The following is a 25,345-nucleotide window of genomic DNA, read 5'->3' on the forward strand; positions in this document are numbered from 1 at the left end:
GGAGATTGGAGCAGAGGTATTATAGTCAAAATCTTCAAAAAGAAAGACTTGATGAACTGCCGTAACTGGAGAGTCATCAATCTTCTTCCTGTCTCATCCAAACTATTAGCCTCCGTCATTTTGCAGCGTCTGCAGAAAGCACTAGATGCAACTCTACGAGAAGAGCAGCATGGTTTCAGAACTGGGAGATCCTGTTCTGATCTAATATTTGTACTGAGAATGCTTGTCGAAGAATCAAAAGAATGGAACAAGAAGCTCTACCTCCTATTCATTGACTTTGAAAAGGCATTTGACTCAGTTGACAGAGATTTCTTGTGGAGAGTTTTGAAATACTAAGGAATTCCCGAGAAAATAGTAGATATGATTATAGCGCTTTATGAAGAATCGGAATGTTGCGTAAAGACCTAAAACGGTACAACCAGATTTTTCAAGATCTATATTATCTTAGTGTGCTCTCTTAGCTCTACCTCCTATTCATTGACTTTGAAAAGGCATTTGACTCAGTTGACAGAGATTTCTTGGGGAGAGTTTTGAAATACTAAGGAATTCCCGAGAAAATAGTAGATATGATTATAGCGCTTTATGAAGAATCGGAATGTTGCGTAAAGACCTAAAACGGTACAACCAGATTTTTCAAGATCATGTCTGGTGTTCGTCAAGAATGTATAATTTCCCCCATGCTCCTTATAATTATAATGGATTATGCCCTGACATTTGCATCGGGCTACGGGGTAAAAGTAAGCAACAAGCAACTGTTCGATCTGGACTTCGTGGACGACGTTGTCCTTCTCGAAGAGTCTAAAGAATGGTTGCAGCAGCTACTTGACACTATTACCGAGAATGCAGAGAATGTCGGGCTAAAGATAAACATTGACAAATTGAAGAGCATGGCCATCACAACCTCGCCACTTGTTCTCCATTACAAAAACTAGGATCTAGAACAAGTCCAGGAGTTCAAGTACCTGGGTAGCTGGATTGATTGTGATGGAGAGATCTCGACCGAGATTAAACGTAAAAATGGACAAGCTACAGGTGCCTTCAATAGATTGAAGCCTATTTGAGAAGTAATAAATATTCAATGCGACTGAAGCTTCGACTCTTCAACAGCAATGTACTCTCAATTCTCCTTAACGCAAGTGAATGCTGGAAAATAAACACCCAGCTTGAAAAAAGATCCATGCATTTGAAAATATGAGCCTCAGAAGAATGTTGAATATAAGCTGGCAACAAAAAATTACAAATGCAGAAATACGCAAAAAAACAGGTCAACCTCCAGTCATTGAGTTGCTGAAAAGAAGGCGGTGGATATACCTGGGGCATGTTCTTCGTATGGAAGAGAGCCGCCTTCCTCGAACAACCTATGAATGGAAGCCAGACGGTAGAAGAAAGAGAGGCTGCCCCAAAAATACATTGAGACGCACATATGACCGAGATCTGAGGACGGCCGGCACCTCACTAATACCTGAATGGGAAGACGTCATCGCTGCAGCACCAATGCGAGACGAATGGAGAGGCTTTGTCGACGCCCTATGCGCCACCGATGGCTCTGGAGGAACTAAGGTCTAAGGTGCTATTTGCTATTTGGCATGGGTTGCTCTTTATTGACTTCAACCCATTTTTTTCATGATGTCATGGCTAATCATGCCTAGTTATTTTGGACTTTATTGTTGTTGTAGCAGTAGCTGCAACTTAGTAGAGAGCAAACCTCGCCTCATTAAAGCCCTAGATTTAAAAGAGTATTTTAAAGCGAAATTTACTAAAGTTAAATTATTTCTACTTGACACCACCTCAGGAATGGTAACTAGTAATAACTAGTATTTGTTAAGTTTAAAACTACATTGTAGATAGACTGGTTAATTGACCAGAACATTTAAATATTAAAATATAACTACGTAATCATATTCCCTTCGCAAACTAATATGGGTGACAATGCAGTGAGAAAGAAAAGAAAAGACAAACTCCAAAAAAAAAAAAAAAAAATAAATTACTAGCTGCTGGCAAGTCGTAGGTTATTATAGAGTATGTTATTATATTTTTTTTCCTCTTGCGTTTCTTTTTTTTTATATAGGTATTGTCGATTTAATTAGTTCAATTTTTGCGCACAAATCAATTTGCTTAGCCGCAGTTATACCTTTGGTTTATTAGTTTTATTATACGAAATAATCAAAATAGTGTCGGTATATACAGGTTTCTAGCCACTACTCCACCCATAATATAGAGGAATTCATCACATAACTTTTCCCAAACATAATTTAAGATATTTACCCCCAAAATTTTATCACCCAAGAAAAAAAATTATGAGTCTACTGCTCTTTAGGGGCCTCTCCTAAACCACTCAGCGTATCCCCAGGTGGCGATAGGGTAACGCCCTACAGATATGTAGGGTACCTCCATAGAAGGCATGGACAAGGGGAACCTTGTCCCTGGGGGTCCATAATAGAAACTGGGGTGCCCTCGCCCGGGTCCATAGGTACAGGTGGAGGTGGAAAAAGACCCTTCAAATGTACGCTCAACAGGACCCACTAGCGTGTTCACACGTCCCATGGGCTACAAACCTTCTCCCAGTAGTGGGTTAGATTGCATGGTGACACAGAACACCGTCGTGGGAGGATCTTCTATAGGAGGACAACTGTGGCAGGGCGTAAGATCCAGATCCATGGACAATGGCCTCTGAAAAGGGCTGCCTCGACCCTTTCGGGGTACTCGCAAGACTGCTTGTGGTCAACTCTATTCCCTCTTGAGGGATGGCGCCCCTCAAGGAAATTATAACCTAGTAAACGACACAGCTTTCGCACGGGATTCTGATTAATGGATAACTCTTCTGGGCTTAGTCTGTTTTGACGTGTATTTTCGGGCTGAAAAAAACCTATTCTTAGCTATTTTATCTACTATGGGTTGCCTCCCCATAATGTTTGTAGGCATGCATATATAATGAGTGGGAGTTAATAGGCTTGTTATTGTCTGTGCAGGATATTGCCTCTTGTCAATAGAAAAGCATCGCCAAGTGCCGAAAACCATGTTGTGACCAAGATGTACCCAGGATTGCACAAAGCTTCCATTCATACTGGAGGTCCCCGGAACTTCTTGCTGTCTAGTTCTAAGCTGGTTTAAGCGCTTCGGTGTAGACTTGAGAAGATATGTTGATCCCCGTCCTGCACTGGTATCCGAGATAATTGCTTTTTCTGAGGCCAAAATAATTTCAATGATTAAAAGAACATGAAAATAAGGACTTTGAATGTTATGATGTTACAAATGACTATGGAATCGACATTCTGACTGACGAATTCGGAAGATTTGAACTGGACTTAATAGGAGTTTCAAAAACTCATATCCCACGGAAACGAAACATGAAATTAGGTGATACAGAATTTGCTTACTCAGGCAGGAAGGATGGGGTACATAGACAGGGAGTAGGGCTCATGATGAATAAGGAAGCCCCCGTGGGAGGGGCTACAAGTTACAAACTTTGACTAGTGCTTACATATAGTAATGGTTATTGGGAAGTGTAAAGACGTTTTCAGGGGGATTTTGTGGTTGTGAGGGAGGGGTTGAAAAGAGGGAGATATGTTGGGGGAGCTTTCCATGGAGGAATTTGTCACTGGGGAAGAAAATTTCCATGAAGGGAGCGCAGGATTTTCTAGCATTATTAAAAAAAACAATAAAAAACTAAATATGAAAAAGTTTTTTCAACTGAAAGTAAGGAGCAGTATTAAAACTTAGAACGAACAGAAATTATTACGCATATGAGGGCTTCACCTCCTCCTGATATCTCTCTCTTTACACTAAAGTATTTTTAGTAATTTCAACTATTTATTCTACGGCCTTTCTGATTCATTAAAACTTAAAACGAACAGAAATTATTCCGTATATGAAAGGGGCTGTCCCCTCCTCAACACCCCCCTCTTTACGCTAAAGTTTGAGTCTTTGTCACAACGTTACTGTTTAAAACAATAAAAACACTGATTACTACAGTTCGATACCACGAACTGTTTGAAAAAAAACTTTTCCGTTTTCTGATTGAGAAAAGCCAATATTATTGATAGACAGTATATTTTAATATACAAGACAATAAATTTTAATGGTCATTATTCACAATTTGGGAATAATGCCTATTAATAATCCCTTTCAGATTTCTTTTTCCTAGCACTGCGTAAATTCAGTGTTCACCTTCTTCCCTTTTAATTGTAAATTAATTTTGTTGTATCCAAAAAATTTGTATTTTTGCTAATTATGTCGCAAGAATTAGCATTTTCTTGGAAGTAGGAGGAAATAGTAATGTCGATTGAAAAATTAGGTGTGAAAATTTGTTTTTTAAATCTAGGGGGGAAAACTTTGTCGTTTTTTTCATGAGAATACCAAAACACCGATTTTTCAATGGAAATATTAATGAAAAAGAAATTTTCAAAACCTAGGAGAGCAAATATTCCAGGGAAACACATGCCCCCTGCTCCCCCAATGGATGCCAGAGGCATTAGTTTGAATAATTTGCATTCGATTTGAATAATTTGCTTTCAAATAGTTCAGCAAATTTAACTAAATAAAAAGAATGTTTCAAAAAAGGAGGCACTAGAATTCATCCACTATATACGTAAATTAACTATCCTCAGAAGGATTTCAGGCCGGTAAATATTTTATTATCAACATAAAACAAAACTTAAGTCTTGTGTGCTCTTATTGGTATTTTATTTACATAACCTTAGTATAATTCTTGCGTTCAGAAAATTGTAATAAGTTTAGTTCCTACATTTTATTCCGATTTTTCCTTTTGAAGGATCGGAGAAGTCAGTTTCCGATATAATGATCCGTGTTTTCAACAATGCGCCACGTCTTTAACAAGAAAAGTTTCAAGGGCTTCAAACTACTCTTCGCCTTCGGAAATTTGTTTTCAGTTTAAATCTTACTCTTTTCTTTATTTAATTATTTTCTCCTTTGTTCAGCAGACATTATGTTCAATTAAGACTAAGCACATCTCACGATATCTATTCAAAAAACAAAAAATAATGGAAAATAGTGTTGAAAATTTTAATGAAGGAACTGGCTTGATATGATGAACATGGATCTTCGCCTTTGGGAATTCCTGCCTGTTTTCAGTTTAAATCTTAATCTTTTCTTTATTCACAGGGACACAACTACAATGGCGCGTAACAAATATGGCTCGTAACGACTTACGCGCGCGGGGGGGCCTGGGGGGCGCGAAGCGTCCCACCAGCTAGGTGTTGGGGTGGCGCGAAGCGCCACCTCAACAGCTAGTAAATATATCTATCTATCTATATATATAAAAATAAGATGTCTGTGGATGTGTGGGTCTGTCTGTCGGGTGACGTCATGTTTGTGTGCTGACTGACGTCATGAAGTTAGTTGTCGTCATTTTTCTTATGACGGTGACGTCATTTAAGATATTTAAGACATGCGTTCATGTAGAAATCTATTAATGTTTAACTGTAAAATGACTGATGAACTTACAATGGCAACAGCCGAGGAAGATGCTCAAAGAGTCTATGCCAAAAAACTTGCTGCTGATAGAGAAAGTAAGAAAAGAAAGCGTGCTGAGGAATCAAAAGAACAGCAAGGAAACAGGCTTGAGGCTGATAGAGAAAGAAAGAACAGAAAGCGTGCCGAGGAACAACCAGAGCAACGCGAAACCAGACTTGCTGCTAAAAGAGAAAGTGAAAAAAGAAGGCGTGCCGAGGAACTACCAGAGCAACATGAAACCAGACTTGCTGCTAAAAGAGAAAGTGAAAAAAGAAGGCATGCCGAGGAACTACCAGAGCAACATGAAACCAGACTTGCTGCTAAAAGAGAAAGTGAAAAAAGAAGGCATGCCGAGGAACTACCAGAGCAACATGAAACCAGACTTGCTGCTAAAAGAGAAAGTGAAAAAAGAAGGCGTGCCGAGGAATCACAAGAACAGCAAGAAATCAGGCTTGCTGCTGATAGAGAAAGTAAGAAAAGAAAGCGTGCCGAGGAATCAGAGCAACCTGAAAGTTATCGCCTGGCATTCAGGTACAGCCCAGTCGATGATTATAGCTTGAGTAGATGTGTTCAAATCGGGACTTTGTCTAAAATTTGTCCCTATTGCAAGGCCTTGAAATTCAATGGTGAAACAATGGGAATGTGTTGCGCCTCAGGAAAAGTTAAACTTCCTCTATTGGCGGCACCACCAGAGCCATTGAAGACTTTTCTTACTGGAACTACGTCAGAATCTAAGCGTTTTTTGTCACAAATCAGAAAATATAACTCATGTTTCCAAATGACGTCGTTTGGAGCCCAAATCGAAAATCCAGATCAATTTATGTCTACTTTCAAAGTAAAAGGGCAAATTTATCATAGAGCAGGGTCCCTTCTACCATTCTCAGGCGAGAATCATAAATTTTTACAATTGTACTTCATCAGTGATAGAAATTCTGAATTGAATGCACGTTGCGAAATTTCTCCCAACGTTGAAAGGACAATCGTTTCCCAATTGCAACATCTTTTCCACGAAAATAATAATTTAGTGCGTCTGTTCAAAACAGCCATCGATTTGATGCCTACTGATACGCATAAAATTGTTATTTCCGCTGACAAAACGCCTCCTGGCCAACATGTGCGTAGATACAATGCTCCAACTATCGACGAAGTGGCAATCGTTATGGTCGGTGATCAGTTTTTACCTCGAGATATTATTCTTCATAAGCGAAACGCTCAGTTGTTAAGAATTGCTGAAACTCATCGATGCTACGATGCCCTACAATATCCTATCATTTTTTGAGATGGAGCCGACGGCTATCACTTTAATATTAAATTGATGAATCCAGCCACTAACAAAGAAATGAATAAGAAATGCAGTGCAATGCATTATTATTCCTATAGACTAATGATTCGGCAGGATGAAGAAAATTATATTTTAAAATGCCGTCAATTGTTTCACCAATTCGTCGTTGATATGTATGCTAAAATTGAATCAGAACGTTTGCTATATATCCGCCTGAATCAGACCAAACTCCGCTCTGAACAATACATTCATTTGCGAGATGCAGTTATAAATGACGGTAATACCACAAACGTTGGAAGATTAACAATTTTACCTTCGTCATATGCTGGCAGTCCCCGTCATATGCATGAATATGCTCAAGATGCTATTGCGTATGTTCGTCTCTATGGTCGTCCAGATTTATTTATTACATTTACATGTAATCAATCTTGGGACAAGATACTGCAGCTTTTACTTCAAGAACAATCGGCGGTTCATAGACATGACATTACGGCCCGTGTCTTTCGGCAAAAGTTGAAATCACTGATAAACTACATAGTAAATTTTGAAGTGTTTGGGTCAGTGCGATGCTGGATGTACTCAGTGGAATGGCAAAAACGAAGTTTGCCACACGCACATATACTAATCTGGCTACATAAAAAAATTACTTCGAACGAAATTGATGATGTGATTTCCGCTGAAATACCTGATGAAAATGTCGATAAGGGGTTACATGATATTATTGTAAAAAAATATGATACATGGACCATGCGGTGCACTGAACGAAAATTTACCATGCATGGCCAAAGGAAGGTGCACAAAGCAATATCCTCGACTTTTAGTATCCAACACAATTACTGGCAATGATGGTTACCCACAATATAGAAGAAGATCTACTGAAGATGGCGGTAAAACAGCAATAATAAAGAAGCGTAACGGCACCACCATCGAAGTAGATAACCAGTGGGTTGTTCCATATTCCCCATTATTATCAAAAACATTTAATGCGCACATAAACGTTGAATACTGTAACTCCGTTAAGGCAATCAAATACATACGTAAATACGTCAACAAAGGCAGTGGATATGGCAGTTTTTGGCTTGCAGCCCGAAATCAAAGATATCGACGAAATCGTACAATATCAGGCTGGAAGATACATAAGCAGTAATGAAACTGTTTGGCGAATTCTTTCATTTCCGATACATGAACGTAGTCCAGCTGTTGTTCACTTAGCGGTACATTTACAGAATGGTCAACGTGTTTATTTCTCGGAAACCAACGTGCAACAAAGAGCCCTGAATCCACCGGATACAAAGTTAACCGCTTTCTTTTCGCTTTGCAAAAATGATTCTTTTGCAAGAAAACTGCTGTATACTGAAGTGCCTTCGTATTACACGTGGAATACTAAAAATAAAGTATTTGAACGTCGAAAACAGGGTAAGTCAGTCGACGGCCAACCTACCATCTTCAAAGATACCACGATAGGAAGATTCTACACCGTTCACCCCAATCAACATGAATGCTTCTTTCTACGTATTTGAGAACTGTAAACGGTACTATACATGACACTTACCGTAGTTCATGCCAAGCCCTGAATTTATTGGAGAATGACCAACACTGGGATAACTGCATCAATGACGCGAGCGACACGTCAACTCCAAGTCAAATTCGTGCATTGTTTGGCATCATTTTAACAACTTGTTCTCCATCAGTTCCTACAGAGTTATGGGAAAAATATAAGTCAAAAATGTCCGAAGATATACTCCATCGAAAACAGTTAGAGACGTCAGATATAACTTTTGAAATTTATAACTACACTTTAGTTATTATAGAAGATTTGTGCGTACGTATGGCAATCAAACCTCTTCAGGATTTGAGAATGCCTTCACCTAAGCGTATCGCTGCTGTTTCGACATATTTAGAATTGGATCGTGAACAAAGTTACAGTACGAGTGATCTATTGTCGTATGTACAAAATAACATTTCCAAGTTAGCGTTGGAACAAAAAGACATTTATGATACGATAATGCATTGTGTCGATAACAACGTTGGAGAAATTTTCTTTTTGGATGCGCCAGGAGGTACTGGTAAAACGTTTGTGATAAAACTGATTCTGGCATCAATTCGATCAAAAAATGATATAGCGTTGGCAATTGCGTCGTCCGGAATATCCGCAACATTGCTGCCTGGTGGAAGAACTGCTCATTCCGCTTTGAAATTGACTCTGAATTTGCATTCTACAGAAACTCCCACGTGCAATATTTCCAAATCATCTGGGATGGGTAAAGTATTCCAGCAATGCAAACTTATTATTTGGGATGAGTGCACAATGGCACACAAAAAATCGCTCGAGGCTCTGGATCAATGCTTGAAAGATTTGCGAGGGAAGTCGAAACCCTTTCGCAGCACATTAATATTGCTTGCGGGAGATTTCAGGCAAACATTACCTCTAATACCTAGATCAACTCCTGCAGAAGAAATGAATGCTTGCCTGAAAAATTCTAATTTATGGGCACACGTAAAAACATTAAAATTAACTACAAATATGCGTGTCCGATTGCAAAACGATGACTCTGGTCAAACATTTTCAGATCAATTGCTGGCAATTGGAAACGGAAAGCTCTCAGTAGACTAAATTTCAGGACGTATACAACTACCTGCTGATTTCTGTAATTTAGTGACGTCCAAAAATGAATTGATTGAAAAAGTATTTCCGAATATTCTAAACAATTATAAAAATAATAAATGGCTAAGTAAAAGAGCGACTCTTGCACCCAAAAATATATAAATCCACGAAATCAACAATATTGCTTTGACCAAGATTCGACACCAGGCAGTCCTTTACAAATCAGTCGACACAGTTTTGGAACCAAATGAAGCGGTTAATTATCCACCTGAATTTTTAAATTCCGTGGATCTTTCAGGGTGTCCACCACACGTGCTACAACTAAAAATAGGCGTACCAATAATACTTATAAGAAATATCAACCCAACAAAGCTTTGCGATGGCACGCGACTTGCCGTAAAAAAAACAATGGAAAACCTAATAGAGGCCACAATCTTGACAGGGCCTTTTGAGGGTGAGGCTGTTCTTATTCCTCGCATTCCCATGATTCCAACGGATCTGCTTTTCAATTTAAAAGATTGCAATTCCCAATTCGATTAGCATTTGCAATCAACATTAACAAAGCTCAAGGTCAATCATTTGAAAAATGTGGTATAGATCTTAATACTGATTGTTTTTCCCATGGACAATTGTACGTTGCATGTTCGAGGGTCGGTAAACCTAACAATCTATTTTTATGCAGCAACAAGTGGACAGCGAAGAATGTTGTATATTCGCAAGTTTTACGCAATTAATTTGTATTGTATCTATCTATCTATCTATCTATATAAAAACGAGTTGTGTGTATGCATGTTTGATTGTTTGTAAAAAGAGCGGTTGCATATGACGTCATTATTAGTACATAAGGCTTTGTATATGCACAGACAATGGGAAAGCCAAGAATGTTGTATATTCGCAAGTTTTACGTAGTTTGAAACACAAGTATAAATCTATCTATATTCACAGGTGGGACGTAGGTGTAGACAGGTGGGTATATACACACAGGGTTTTACGTGGTATATTCGCAAGTTTTACGTAGTTTGAAACACAAGTATAAATCTATCTATATTCACAGGTGGGACCTAATTATTGACCTTCTGAAACGTAGGAGGTTTACATACCTTGGCCGCTCTCCATATGCCAGAGGATTGACTCCCGAATACAGTATATGAGTGGCGCCCAGAAGGGAGGTGAAAAAGAGGTTGACCGAGACACACCTTGCGACGACAGTATGGCCGAGACCTGAGTTATGCGGAAACGTCTCTTCAACCACAGTGGGAGGACGTCACGGCTGCAGCTCAGCTCCATAATGTCTGGTGAGGTTTCGTAGATGCCCTATGTGCCACCCTGGCTCTGGAGGATCTAAGGTCTAAAGTAAGGATTTTACTTTCAGGCAAGATATTTGAATTTGAAACTGATGATGACAGCACAGGTCCTGTGGAAATTATCGTTTGAAAATTATTCACCAGACATCCATAGCTTAGGTGAGCTTATTACCATTTATCATTATTATGTATAAGAGTCAGGTTGGCCTCAGATAATACACTTGATAGTATTATTTGTAAAGACGGTGGGAGCAGTGCAGATGTTAAAATTAGAAAATCCAAGGCTCAGGGTGTTTTTTCGCAGTAATAAAAAGTTTGGAAGAATAGGAAGATAAGTCTTCAAACCAAGATTAGAATATTGGAAGGTGCAGTGATGACAGTGGTCAAATATGGTTCTGAAGCATGGGCGCTTCGAAAAGTGGATGAAGGTTTACCAGATGTTTTCCAGAGAAATTGTCTACGGATTGTTCTGAGCACCCAGCTGATTGACTGTATTTCAAACAGTAGGCTGCACGAAAAACGTGGTTCAATCCTGCTTTCTAGGGCTACATTGAAAGAAAGGTTGAGATGGCTAGGGCACGTTTTGCGGATGAAGGATGACAGATTGCGGAAGATTTTTTTGTCGGTAAACCATCTAGGGCTAAACGAAAATCAGGTCATCCTCGTCCGGAATGGGAGGATGTCATAAAAAAGATTTGAAGGAAATAGGAGCTTCTTGGGAGGGTGTAAAGATGGATGCTTTGAATAGGTTGGGATTGAAGAGGAGCGTGCGTAGCTGTGTTGGCCTCAGGTGCCCATCACACTTATAGCCAGTGTTTCACTCATAAAAATAAAACCTTGCAAAATAGAGCTTCTTTGGAATAAAACACACTTCACAACTTTCTTTGATCCCAATTTATGAGGTCCAGAAGATCTGCAAATACATTTCCTAATTTTAGAAAAATAAAACCATTGATATGGCTTGAAAGTGTACTCAAATGACAGGAGCTGCATTTTTCAAAACTAAGACCAGAGAACAAGAAACTAAAAACTGAAAATTAAGCTATAATGTTGCTTTTTCAAAATTCTAGTTGGCATAGACCTGTCAAATAGGAAAATTTCTAAGACGTAGAAATCAGAAGAGGGTTAACACGGTAGCTTAGCAATATCTTCCCAGGGCATGTTTTTGGTCCTTGATTCATTACTGAAAGTTTCATTTTCCTAACCTAACCCCTTTCCAAGGTAGCAAAAAGTAGCTTGCCTAGAGTTCTACAATCCTTTAATTTTTTCCATCACATTGGTCGCAGCTGGATGATAATAAAAATATGTGTTATTTAACAAAAATTTTCTTTACATTCTTATAGATTGTAGATTTTAATTCTTCTGTCTTTCTATCCCCATTATCTCTAACAGTTTTTATGTTTCATGAAAATATACTTCTTGGATTTCTCAAGGGAAGATATCAATTTGTTAAGACATCTGATTTTCCAGAGAATAAACTAAATTCATTTCATTTGTTATGCAGCCAAACGTTTTCATCCGATTTTATCTGTAAAGAATCTCTTCCTTTTCCTTGTGTACAATCAAAGTGTTTTATAAAAATTGAAGATTTTGCAAAAACACTTCGTGTGTGAAACCGAATGATAGAACTTGGATATTTACACTCTTAGATATATTTTAATTTTTATTTATATTTACATTTGAAGATTTTACACTTTTGAAATCACTTGGATTGTGCACAAGAGGTCAGAGCCATTACATTTACCAGTTTTAATCTTCTGCAAATTACGCTACAGATTAACTGCAGCAGCAAATTCAACAACTTAAATAAAATTGAACCACCGGAAGTAAAACTTTTTAAAGTATCAAGGACACAAAAAAGCCATTTTTGCCCCCTATATCAATATTAGGATAATTCATGCCTAAAAACTATGATTTTCTATGATTTTTCTTTTGGTTTTTAATAAAAATGAGAAATTTTTAGAATATTACATTTTTGTCCCTACTACCACGGTGAACAGGAGAAATAAACAAGCAAAACTAATTTATTAAATTTGGTGACACTTTTAGCCGGTAAAAAATCAAACATTAGCAGTCTGGTTATTTTCAAAGTCAACTAGACTTTCGAAAAAAGCCAAATTTTTTTAAACTGTTTGGTGCAATATTTTCTAAAACTTATTTTTGCATATTTTCTCCGATGATTCTTTCGCTAAATTTTTCACTTAAATCATAAAAAAGAAAATGCAACAACCTCCAAAAGTAAGACTTTTTAAAGTATCAAAGGCATAAAACAACCATTTTTGCACCCTAGATCATTATTAGGACTTTTTATACCTGAAAGCTGCGATTTTTTTATATTTGTCTTTTTTTTATGAGAAGTTTTTAGGGTGGTATTATATTTTTATTGGTGTTACCACGTTGAACCGTGAAAATTAATAAACAAGACTAATTTTTTTAATTTGGTAACGCTTTTTGCCCGTGAGAACTCAAACATTAATAGTCAACTGATTTCCAAAGTCAACTAGAAATTCAAAGCAAAGTTACAAGTTTTTTATTTTTAAGTGCCATATTTTTGAAAACTTATTTTTGCTTATTTTCTCTCATGATTCTTTACTTTTTTTATTTCGCACCCTCTACTACTGCTAACTGAATAATTACATATAAAGATCAGGTTTCTACAAAAATTTAATTTCAGATTTTTTTCCAATTATTTAAGATATATATGGTTGGGCTAGTTACCACTCACCAATTCCAACGATCATATTTTTTCGATCACTGTCCTTTGTCCTTGGTACTTCATATGCCTACGCACGCACTAGAAAAAAAAACAACTGACAATTGAGTTCACTTTAAACGAGTAAAAAAACAAACAAGAAGTTAAAAAAAGCGTATACTATTAACCCTTAACAACTTATGCAGCCCTTACCACGAGTATATTTAAAGTAAGCTACCAAGCCAACCATATTTTAATCTGAAAAAAATGTTTTCTGGAAAAAGTAATTTGTTCTTTAGGCCTATTACTCACATAGAAGAATATATTTGAGAAGGGTTAGGATGAAGAATGATCCTTACAGTTACCCGATGTGTTGATGGTGGGAGGAGAATTTATTGGATTTTAGGGGAATTATGAAGGGTTAAGTGTCTTGAGAGAGGAAATATTTGGCGTGGATGAGGGGCATGACTCTTGAGTGGAAAAATTGCTGGGAAATTGGTGTTAGGCGTAGTTTATTCATATGGGTATAAGCCATTGTGAGGGTATTATCTCAGGATTTGCTAATATTAGTGTTTTTGAATGGTTTCCTTGCTTTAATAATTTTGATCAAAAGTGTAAATTGAATCCTTTACTTGTATTTGTATGCTGCTAATGGCGTTTTTGTGTCAACCATACTATACTATATACTACTATACTGTAGCCGGTAATGACGTACCAGCAAAGTCAGCAGTATTTCGTGTAATTGTCGAAGGTACCCAACATCTTCGTGTAATAATACAGTTTCAAACTCGAAGGTTTTGTCAAAAGACGTACATTTTTGACAGTTCTAGTCTACTTGATTTAAAAAAATTTATTATCTTGACTTCATAAAATAAACCCCACAATAAAATAACCACAGACTGTAAATTTGGCAAAAAAAATCATCAATTACACTGATCAGTTTTTTAAGATAAGATTTATCCATGATAATTGAATATACAACAATAATCCCCATAAAGGGTCCCCAACATGTGAAGAAGAAAAAATGACATTTAAACCCTGATTCAAAGCAAAAAGGAATAATAGAGATTAAAAAATTGATAGTTTAATTTGAACTTTAGTCTTATCAATTAAGATGAAATAGCGACTATATCGTATTTTTTGTATTATTCTCAAATTTTTGTTCCAAGATATTTTAACAAATAATTTTTGTTGTTGGTAATTTTAGATAGCCTTTTTTCATTTTTATTTCACCTGTCTTAGAGAGAAAAGAAAATTTCATTGGGAGAGAGCGAATTTCTGCTAACATATCTTCCTGAACAAAAAATACATGACTCTCGGCTTATCTAATTTTCCGCTCCCTCATTTAGTACCGAAATTTCTTCAAGTTTTTCTTATTGGCAGTAAATATCTTTTCTCATCTTCTGAAATATGTCATCTTATAAAATGACGGCTTTGACAGCACTTTCACTTTATCTTGAAGTCTTTTTTGCTTGCAGAAATTCCAACAATTATTAATTTGCAGGCTACATGATTATGGGAAATCTCGGAGAATAATCCCTAATTTGGCCAACTTTCTGGCACTTGATGAACAGTAAACCCTCAAGGGCTATTTTGGCAGCATAACGTCTAGTGAAAATTAATTTTGAAAATAACTGGCTCACCAAAATTAGCCCCACTACCCATGTTAAACACATTGAAGTACTCTTCAATATCTTCTTAAAAGTAAACTTATTCTTTTCCATTGTTTCATTTAGTTTTGTATGTTCTTTATTAGTCATCTGTCACACCATTGTTGCGCCTCATGTTTCTTATGGTTGTGTCCTTTGGTCTAGTAATTTCTATGCAAATTTTAAAAGAGTGCAGATCCTACAAAATAAAACAGTACGTCTTCTTGGTAATTAAATAAAAAAAACGAGTTTTTTTAACTCAAAGTAAGGAGCGTCATTAAAACTTAAAACGCACAGAAATTACTTCGTATATGAAAGAGGCTGCTTCCTCATCAACGCCCCGCTCTTTACGCTAAAGTTTGACTCTTTCTCTCAATTCTTCTTTTTAAAACAGTAAAAAACTTTAGCGTAAAGAGCGGGGCGTTGATGAGGAAGCAGCCTCTTTCATATACGAAGTAATTTCTGTGCGTTTTAAGTTTTAATGACGCTCCTTACTTTCAGTTAAAAAAACTCGTTTTTTTTATTTAATTTCTGAACGTTTTTGAATCAATGCATGTTTTGATTTTGGCTCTCCGCAGAGGAATAATCAAAACGAAATTTGCATATTTTTTTTTTTTTTGGGGGGGGGGGCTAAATGGCTTTCTCATAATTTTGATCGAATGATTTTGAGAAAAAAAGAGCGGGGGCGAAGCCTAGTTGCCCTCCGATTTTTTGATTAATTAAAAAGGCAACTAGAACTTTTAATTTTTTACGAATCTTTTTATTGGTAAAAGATTTACGTAACTTATAAATTAGCTTACGTAAAGAACTTTTGTATTCTCATCTTTTTATTACATATATGAGGGGATTCGCCCCATCGTCAGTACCTCGCTCTTTACACTAAAGCTTAAATTTTATCCCAATTCATTAAGAATGACCCCTGAATCACAAAAGCCGTAGAATAAATAGTTGAAATTACTAAAAATACTTTAGCGTAAAGAGCTAGGTATCATAAGGAGGTGAGCCCCTTATATGGGTAATAATTTCTGTTTGTTTTAAGTTTTATTGCTGTTCCTTACTTCCAGCTGAAAAAGCTTTTTCACATTTATTTTTTATTTTTTTTTTAAATAATGCTAGTAAATCCTGCTCTCCCTTCATGGAAGTTTTCTTTTCCCATGACAAATTCTCGATGGAAAGTTCCCCCAGCATATCCCCCTCTTCTCAACCCCTCCCCCCAACCAAAAAAATCCTCCTGAAAACGCCTGTATACTTCCCAATAACCATTACTATATGTAAGCACAGGTCAAAGTTTGTAACTTGTTGCCCCTCCCACGGGGACTGTGGGGGAGTAAATCGTCCCCAAAGACATAGTTATAAGGTTTTTCGACTACGCTGAATAAAATGGCTATCTCAGAATTTTGATCCGTTGACTTTGGGAAAATAATTAGCGTGGGAGGGGGCCTAGGTGCCCTCCAATTTTTTTGGTCACTTAAAAAGGGCACTAGAACTTTTCATTTCCGTTAGAATGAGCCCTCTTGCAACATTCTAGGACAACTGGGTCGATACGATCACCCCTGGGGAAAAAAAACAAAAAAAACAAAAAAACAAAAAAACAAATAAACACGCATCCGTGATCTGCCTTCTGGCAAAAAATGCAAAATTCCACATTTTTGTAGATAGGAGCTCGAAACTTCTACAATAGGGTTCTCTGATACGCTGAATCTGATGGTGTGATTTTCGTTAAGATTCTATGACTTTTACGGGGTGTTTCCCCCTATTTTCTAAAATAACGCAAATTTTCTCAGGCTCGTAACTTTTGATGGGTAGACTAAAGTTTCATCAAGACTAAACTCGATGAAACTTATATATTTAAAACCAGCATTAACATGCGATTCTTTTGATATAGCTATTGGTATCAAAATTCCATTTTTTAGAGTTTTTGTTACTATTGAGCCGGGTCGCTCCTTACTACAGTTCGTTACCACGAACTGTTTGATTATTTAGAAAATGTGAATGATACCGTGTCATTTTTTAAGAAATTACGAGTGCTTAACATTGGTCAGATTCGAGATTATCAAGCTGCTGTTTTTGCGTATCGATGTTGCAATGATGTATGTCCTCCAGTTTTTACCAGTTTCTTTCGAGTAAATCGTTCACTCCATGGGTATGAGACTAGAGAGGCAGATAATTTTATTGTTGAGTACCGAGACACCACACGTGCAGCTTTCGGAATTAGGTATTTAGCCCCGTCTATTTGGAATGATATCTCAGCTGGCATTAGGGAGGCGGAACATATTGGGTAGTTTAAAGTAAAGTTAAAAAAAAACATTTATCTGGGGTGGGGAGATAATTTTTTTTTAATTATTGTTAGCCTTTATTTATGTATATTTTGGTGTTAAGGGGTTATTTGATTGAGAGTGTTTTTGCCCTTCTTAAATTTCTTTTTTATTATTAAATTAGGTTGAGAATCAGAGAATTGCAGCCGTCCAACATCAGGCTGTTTGAGACTTCCTCCGAGCGGTTGTGTTTATTTATAGTTTTTGTAATTTAGTAGTTAATAAAGAGAGAGAGTTCATTCATCTTAATGACGACAAATCAATGCAGTATATATAATCGAGATATACATTATTTATGCCAAAAAATTCAAATATAAATTTAATGGTACAATTATATAGTTAATTAAATACAAATAAATGAGTTTTCCTTTTTTGATTTATTTGGTTAATTATTATAACGTTCTTCAACAATGGTGGCTGGTCGTGGTTTCTTTTCTTTTTTTGCAGAATGCTCGCTAGGTGTGTGTATTTTTCTATTGAATACTAATATATAAATAAAGAAAATGGCGGCATAAAAGGAATAAAGATTACAAACTTCCCCCTTGATTTGACTTTACCAGAAGCTAGACCATAATTTCCAACTGAATAACAAAAAAGATATTCGCTGCCCTGTTGTTTGGGAAATCACAGCTAATCCGGAAAGCAGGAATAAGCCTCATGGGATCAATAGATCGCAAAGTGGCAAAGAGCCCCCTTTTCAATGATTTATTGTAGTTTTTATCGCCTATTTAGCCAAGAGAGTACTTATTTGGTAGTAAATTCCCTTTGAAAAATATCTGACGAAAAAGTAGTTTTATCGTAAAAGCTGGAGGTTTCCCAAAATATTCTCGTATTGGGTAAGAGTTTTACTATAAATTTTTTCAATGGATCATTTCGGATGGAAAAATAATGTTTAGGGTGTTTTTTAGCTTCCTTAATTTGCCATTATGTACCCCTAATATATTGAATTCTTTGTGTATATATGTGTTGTCTATTGCATGTTTTAACTTTCAGAAAGTTGGGAAAGGACTGGAATTAAAATAATTAATCTACTATTTTCATCTGGCATTAATAAAGCCTATTCTAGGCAGCATATAAAAGCCCTAAAAAGCCTATGATAAAAGACCTTGAGTAGATTAGGTTGGAGGAGGAGTGTGCGTAGCTGAGTTGGCCCCGGGCGGCTTGGTGCTGCAGTGAGTTATTAATAGTAGTAGTAGTATTATTATTATTGCTTATTATTCTCACAAATATGAATTTTGCAATGATTGAGTCCCGGTAAAGAAACACCTATTAATTAAAAGTGAAGGCCTGTACTGTTTCCTCTTTGTACTTTACTTCCTCAATTTGAAAATAATAGGCAAAATAATAATAAATAAACCATGTAATGTTTCAGTTCCCCTAAAGGCATAACTACCGATATAAAGTGAAGACCTACAATTATCCATCAATTTGCTTATGCTAATTATTATCACACTTATTATTATATTAAATTTATTTCATACTAATTATTACACTTATTTGCCAAAAACAGTTCGCTACATTTTTCTCAAAACATGCGGCAGCAAGGTATTGTATGTACAGTGGCGTTTTGATACCCGTAATCTGCTCTACCCCGCTAATACTCCCTTTGAATTTGGCTTAATTGGTGTGATTTTTTGCAATTACCTGAGAAGTGCGAAAACGTTAGATACAACTTTTAGGTGTTGATTTAGCAGTTATTTGTCTTTTTTACACAGGGGTACAATTTTAACAGGATAACTTCGCTCCGGACAAAAATTACCAAAATTTCCCTAGGGACGACGGGCTATAAGTTGCGCTACTTACCAATTGTTCACATGTAGTATTTGTTAGTGAGAAATGTACGGATTTTTTTGTGGGGGGGGGACTTTCCAAAGAGAGATTTTCATGAGGAGTAATTTCTTGGCGAAGGAAAGTTTACAGCAGAATTTTACGCTGGGAGGGGGTGAAAGAGAATTTCCCTGCATGACTTGAAAAAGGATCAGAAATTAGTTAGAATACTAGTTTTTTTTCAGCTGAAAGTAAGAAGCAACAATAAAACTTAAAATAAACCGAAACTATTCCCTATAGGCTAAAGGGGGCTGTCCTTGCCTCAACCCTTGATCTTTACGCTAAAGTTTGACTTTTGTCACAATTTAAATGGAACTTTTGCCGTATTCTAGATGAGTTGGGAAACTATCTTTTCGTAACAATCGTTTGTCATAATTGATAACCGTAAAAAAAGTTCTTGATTTTTTCCATTCTCCTTTAAAATTTAGTTGGTATAACCCATGCCTTCTAAGCTATAACGGCAGTGTTCCCATATTTGTTAACCGGTGATAACACACGCGTCCAGTACGAACGTTTTAATCTGTCTTCAAGTTTTATTGAAATAACCATCCTATTTTATTCTCCTAAAGTTTTTTTCCCTCAGCATAGTCTAGTTGCGTATAAGCGGTGGTTAACGTGCTAAAATTTTTCTTAGCATTTTTTTTTGAGAATGTAGTCTAAAACATATTTGGGGACTGACCTTTCCTGAACTTAAATTAGAAAATTCTGCTCCGATTAATAAAAAAATGAAATTTATACCTCCTTGGAATCTAAGTCCCAACAAAACTGAATATCAAACAGTTCGTGGTAAAGAACTGTAGTAGGGAGCGACACGGCTCAATAGTTACCGAAACTCTAAAAAATAGAATTTTAATATCAATAGTTATATCAAAAGAATCGCATTTTAATTCTGATTTTAAATATATAAGTTTCATTAAGTTTAGTCCTACCCATCAAAAGTTACGACCCTGAGATAATTTGCCCTATTTTAGAAAATAGGGAGAAACATCCCCTAAAAGTCATAGAAGCTTAACTATAGTCACATCATCAAATTCAGCGTATCAGAAAACCCCACTGTAGGAGTTTCAAGCTCCAATCAACAAAAATGTGGATTTTCGAATTGTTTGCCAGAAGACCGATCACGGGTGCGTGTTTTTTTCCCCTCAGAGGTGATCGTATCGACCTAGTGGTCCTAGAATGTTGCAAGAGAGCTCATTCACTCTAAAAGTTCTAGTGCCCTTTTCAGTAACTAAACAAATTGGAGGGCACCTAGAGCCCCTCCAACGCTCATTTTTCCCCAAAGTCACCGGATCAAAATTCTGAGATAGCCCTTTTATTCACCATAGTCGAAAACCCTTAATAATTATGTCTTTGGGGACGACTTACTGCACCACACTTAATTTGGGAGGGGCTGCAGGTTACAAACATTGACCAGTGTTTACATATAATAATGGTTATTGGGGAGTTTTTTTTCAGGGAGATTTTTTTCAAGGGGATTTTTCAAGTTTTTTTGAAAATCAAGTTTTCAGGGGGATTTTTTTTGGTTTGCGGGGAGGGGGAGAATTTGAAGGGGGATTAAGTGGGAGGATCTTTCCATTGAGGAATTTGTCATGGGGGATGAGAATTTCAATGAAGGGGGCGAAGGATTTTCTAGCATTATTTGAAAAAAAACAATGAAAAAATGAATATGAAAAGTTTTTTCAACTGAAAGTAAGGAGTAGCATTAAAACATAAAATGAACAGAAATTATTACGCATATGAGGGGTTCACCTCCTCGTAATACCTTGCTCTTTACGCTGAAGTATTTTTAGTAATTTAACTATTTATTCTACGGCCTTTGTGATTCAGGGGTCATTTTTAAGGAATTGGGACAAAATTTAAGCTTTAGTGTAAAGAGCAAAAAAATTCTTTCTAGACCTGATAAAAAATCAGGGGATGCTTCGTATATGAGAAGTTGGTCCCCTCGTCAATACCTCGCTCTTTACACTAACGTTTGGATTTTGTTAAATAATGGATGATATAAGCAATGATTTTTTTGGGTTATTTTCTGGCTAATCTTAGCGTTTAATTTTATTTTAAATAGCCTCATAACAATGATTTTTATGTGATTAAAAAAAACAAGATTTTTTAACTGCAAGTAAAGAGTGACATTAATGCTTAAAACGAACAGAAATTATTCCGTATATGAAAGGGACTGTCCCCTCCTCAGCGAAAATAGCGACGAAGACCACACTGCCTTTCCATAACAAACAAATAAAAAGTAGAAAGAATAGGGAAAATCTTTTCAAGACAGTGGAAATCAGTTCTGTGAATATTTCGGCCCTCTGTCCAAGGGCCGTCTTCAGCACAGTACGAGAACAAGAGAGAAAATATGTATATATAAATAAACTTACCTTAAATTGTGAGAATTAAAACTAAATAATGTTTTCTAAAAACTTTTTTAAAAACAGCCTTAGCATCCTTACTTCAACGAAGTTCAACCAGGACTGACAAAAAGAATGAAGTGAGAATATAAATTCATTCAAACTAAAGATAACAAAATATGCATATTTTCTCTCTTGTTCTCGTATTGTGCTGAAGATGGCCCTTGGACATAGGGCCGAAATATTCACGGAACTGATTTCCACTGTCTTGAAAAGATTTTACCTATTGTTTCTACTTTGTATTTGTTTGTCCTCCTCAACGCCCCGTCCTTTATGCCAAAGTTTGAATATTTCGGACAACTCTACTTTTTAATACAATAAAAAACTTTAGCGTAAAGAGAGGAGCTACGAGGAGGGGACAGCCCCTTTCATATACGGAATAATTTCTATAAGTTTTAATGTAGCTCCTTACTTTCAGTCAAAACAACTTTTGTTTTATTTCATTTCTGAACGTTTTTGGATTAATGCAGGTCTTATATTTGGATCATCGTATATGAATAATTAAAACAAAAATTTTAATATTAATGCAATTTTTTTTAACTAATATTAACCTTATAATAACGTAAATTTAATTTTTGTTTCAGTTGTTTAAGAATGAATCGTAAATCACAAAGGTTTTTTATTTAGAATAATAGCCTCTTTTAAAAGTTAAAATAGAAACTTTAGCGTAAGAGCAAGCTATTAAAGAGACAAGTCCCCTAATATGCATAATATTTTCTGTTCGTTTAAGTTTCTGTGCTGCTTCTTACTTTCAGTTGAAAAAAACTTGTTTTTATTTAATTGCTGATCGTTTTTTGACGTTACTCCTTCCTTTCAGTTAAAAAAAATGGTCAGTTATTGAAAACGGTCATTAAGAAATCTTTTTTCGTCAAATTTTTTTGTCAATTTTTTTTTCTTTTGTCTAATTTTTGGAAATTGATACTTCTAATAAAAAAAAGTCCGATGGACTAGTTTCTTTAAAAGTACTATTAGTTCAAGGTGTTTTCGCTTGGATATGATGTATGATTTACCGGACTTTGTTTTGTTCAATACTTTTATAAGGTTTAATGGTAATTTGATTTATATAAACAAATTATTGGCATTCCTATTGGTGGGAATGCTAGTCCATTTATAGCGGGCTGGTTATTAAGTCAACTAGATTATGAATATATGATAAATAAAATAGCCCAAGTAATGTAAAATATTACCTTTCAAATAATAAAAGATACCTGGATGATCTCTTGGTGAATTGCGCGGAGTTTATGGAGATTTCGAAAAACATTCATCCACTAAAGTTAATTCTGAATCTTAGCTATGGGACTGGACATTCTGACCATTTTTAAGATCTAAATATTAATATTTCAGATAATAATAAATTAGTTTTTAAAATAAATAATAAAACTGATGATCCTAATTTTTAAGTAATTAATTTGTCATTCCTTGAAAGTAATATTCATTCGAATATCACTTATTCAGCTTTGTATTCCCAACTATTTACTACTACTAATAATAATAACTCAATGCAGCACCAAGCCGCCTGAGGCCAACACAACTACGCACGCTCCTCCTCCTACCTAATCTATTCAAGACCTCCCTCTTTACACCCTCCCAGGAAGTTCCCATTTTCTTCAAATCTTTATTTATGACATCCTCCGAACCCAGACAAGGACGACCTGCTTTTCGTGTAGCCCAAGACGGTTGGCCAAATAGGACAATATTTGGCAATCTGTCATCCTTCATCCGTAGAGCTTGGCCTAGCCATCTCAACCTTTCTTTCATTATAGCCCTAGAAAGCGGGATTGAACCGGATTTTTCGTACAACCTACTGTTTGAAATACGGTCAGTCAGCCGGGTACCCAGAACAATCCGTGGTCAATTTCTCTGGAAACCATCTAGTAAATTTTCATCTGCTTTTCGGAGCGCCCACACTTCAGAGCCATATTTGACCACTGTCATCACTGTATCTTCCAATATTCTAATCTTGGTTTGCAGACTTATCTTTCTATTCTTCCAAACTTTTTTTAACTGTGAAAAAATCACCCTGAGCCTTAGCTATTCTACTTTTAACATCTTCACTGCTCCCACCGTCTTTACTAATAATTAAATAAAAAAACAAGTTTTTTTAACTGAAAGTAAGGAGCGACATTAAAACTTAAAACGAACAGAAATTACTTCGTATATGAAAGGGGCTGATTCCTAATCAACCTCCCGCTCTTTTACGCTAAAGTCTCACTCTTTCTCTCAACTCTACTTTTTAAAACAGTGAAAAACTTTAGCGTAAAGAGCGGGACGTTGATGAGGAATCAGCCCCTTTCATATACGAAGTAATTTCTGTTCGTCTTAAGTTTTAATGTCGTTCCTTACTTTCAGTTGAAAAAACTTTTTTTTTATTTAATTTCTGAACATTTTTGAATCAATGCATGTTTTGATTTTGGCTCTCCGCAGAGGAATAATTAAAACGAAATTTGCATTTTTTTTTGGGGGGGGGGGGGCTAAATGGCTTTCTCATAGTTTTGATAAAATGATTTTGAGACAAAAAGGAGTGGGGGAGGAAGCCTAGTTGCCCTCCGATTTTTTTGTTACTTAAAAAGGCAACTAGAGCTTTTTTACGAATGTTTTTATTAGTAAAAGATATACGTAGCTTATAAATTAGCTTACGTAGCGCACTTTTGTGTTCTCATGTTTTTATTACATATATGAGGGGGTTCACCCCCTCGTCAGTACCTCGCACTTTACACTAAAGCTTAAATTTCGATCCCAATTTATTAAGAGTGACCCCTGAATCCCAAGAACCGTAGAATAAATAGTTGAAATTACTAAAAATACTTTAGCGTAAAGAGCGAATTATTAGGAGGAGGTAAACCCCTCATATGCGTAATAATTTCTGTTCGTTTTAAGTTTTGATGCTTCTTCTTACTTCCAGTTGAAAAAACTTTTTCATATTTACTTTTTCGTTTTTTTTTACTTAATGCTAGAAATTCCTGCGCTCCCTTCATGGAAATTTTCTTCCCCCATGACAAATTCCTCAATGGAAAGTTCCCCAACAAATCCCCCTCTCCTCAACTCCTCCCCCAATCAAAATATCCCCCCGAAAACGTCTGTACACTTTCCAATAACCATTACTATATGTAAGCACTGGTCAAAGTTTGTAACTTGTAGCCCCTCCCACGGGGACTGTGGGGGAGTAAGTGGTCCCCAAAGACATAGTTATAAGGTTTTTCGACTACGTTTAATAAAATGGCTATCTCAGAATTTTGATCCGGAGACTTTGGGAAACTAATAAGCGTGGGAGGGGGCCTAGCTGCCCTCCAATTTTTTGGTCACTTAAAAAGGGCACTAGAACTTTTCATTTCCGTTAGAATGAGCCCTCTCGCAACATTCTAGGACGACTGGCTCGATATGATCACTCCTGGGAAAAAAAAACAATAAATAAAAAAAAAAAAAAAAAACAAACAAATAAACACGCATCCGTGATCTGCCTTCTGGCAAAAAATACAAAATTCCATATTTTTGAAGATAGGAGCTTGAAACTTCTATAGCAGGGTTCTCTGATACGCTGAATCTGAAGGTGTGATTTTCGTAAGGGTTTTATGACTTTTAGGGGGTGTCTTCCTCTATTTTCTAAAATAAGGCAATTTTTCTCAGGCTCGTAACTTTTGATGGGTAAGACTAAACTTTATGAAACTTATATATTTAAAATCTGCATTAAAATGCGATTCCTTTGATGTAGCTATTAGTATCAAAATTCCATTTTTTAGAGTTTTGGTTACTATTGAGCCGGGTCGCTCCTTACTACAGTTCGTTACCACGAACTGTTT

At 36.2% G+C, this 25,345-nt stretch overlaps 1 long non-coding RNA gene across 1 annotated transcript in view; it reads right to left on the minus strand.

Moving 5' to 3' along the window:
* Nucleotides 1-21,751, minus strand: part of LOC136026762 (uncharacterized) — a 50,725-nt gene extending 28,974 nt beyond the window's left edge. Inside the window, exons 1-2 of the long non-coding RNA XR_010617415.1 lie at nucleotides 21,519-21,751; nucleotides 13,389-13,457 (exon numbers count right to left, since the gene is read on the minus strand). This is a non-coding gene — a long non-coding RNA (uncharacterized LOC136026762). The remainder of the gene's footprint in view (nucleotides 1-13,388; nucleotides 13,458-21,518) is intronic.
* Nucleotides 21,752-25,345: the final 3,594 nt, after the last annotated feature.

Source organism: Artemia franciscana, chromosome 5, assembly GCF_032884065.1.
Source record: "Artemia franciscana chromosome 5, ASM3288406v1, whole genome shotgun sequence".
Taxonomy (NCBI): domain Eukaryota; kingdom Metazoa; phylum Arthropoda; class Branchiopoda; order Anostraca; family Artemiidae; genus Artemia; species Artemia franciscana.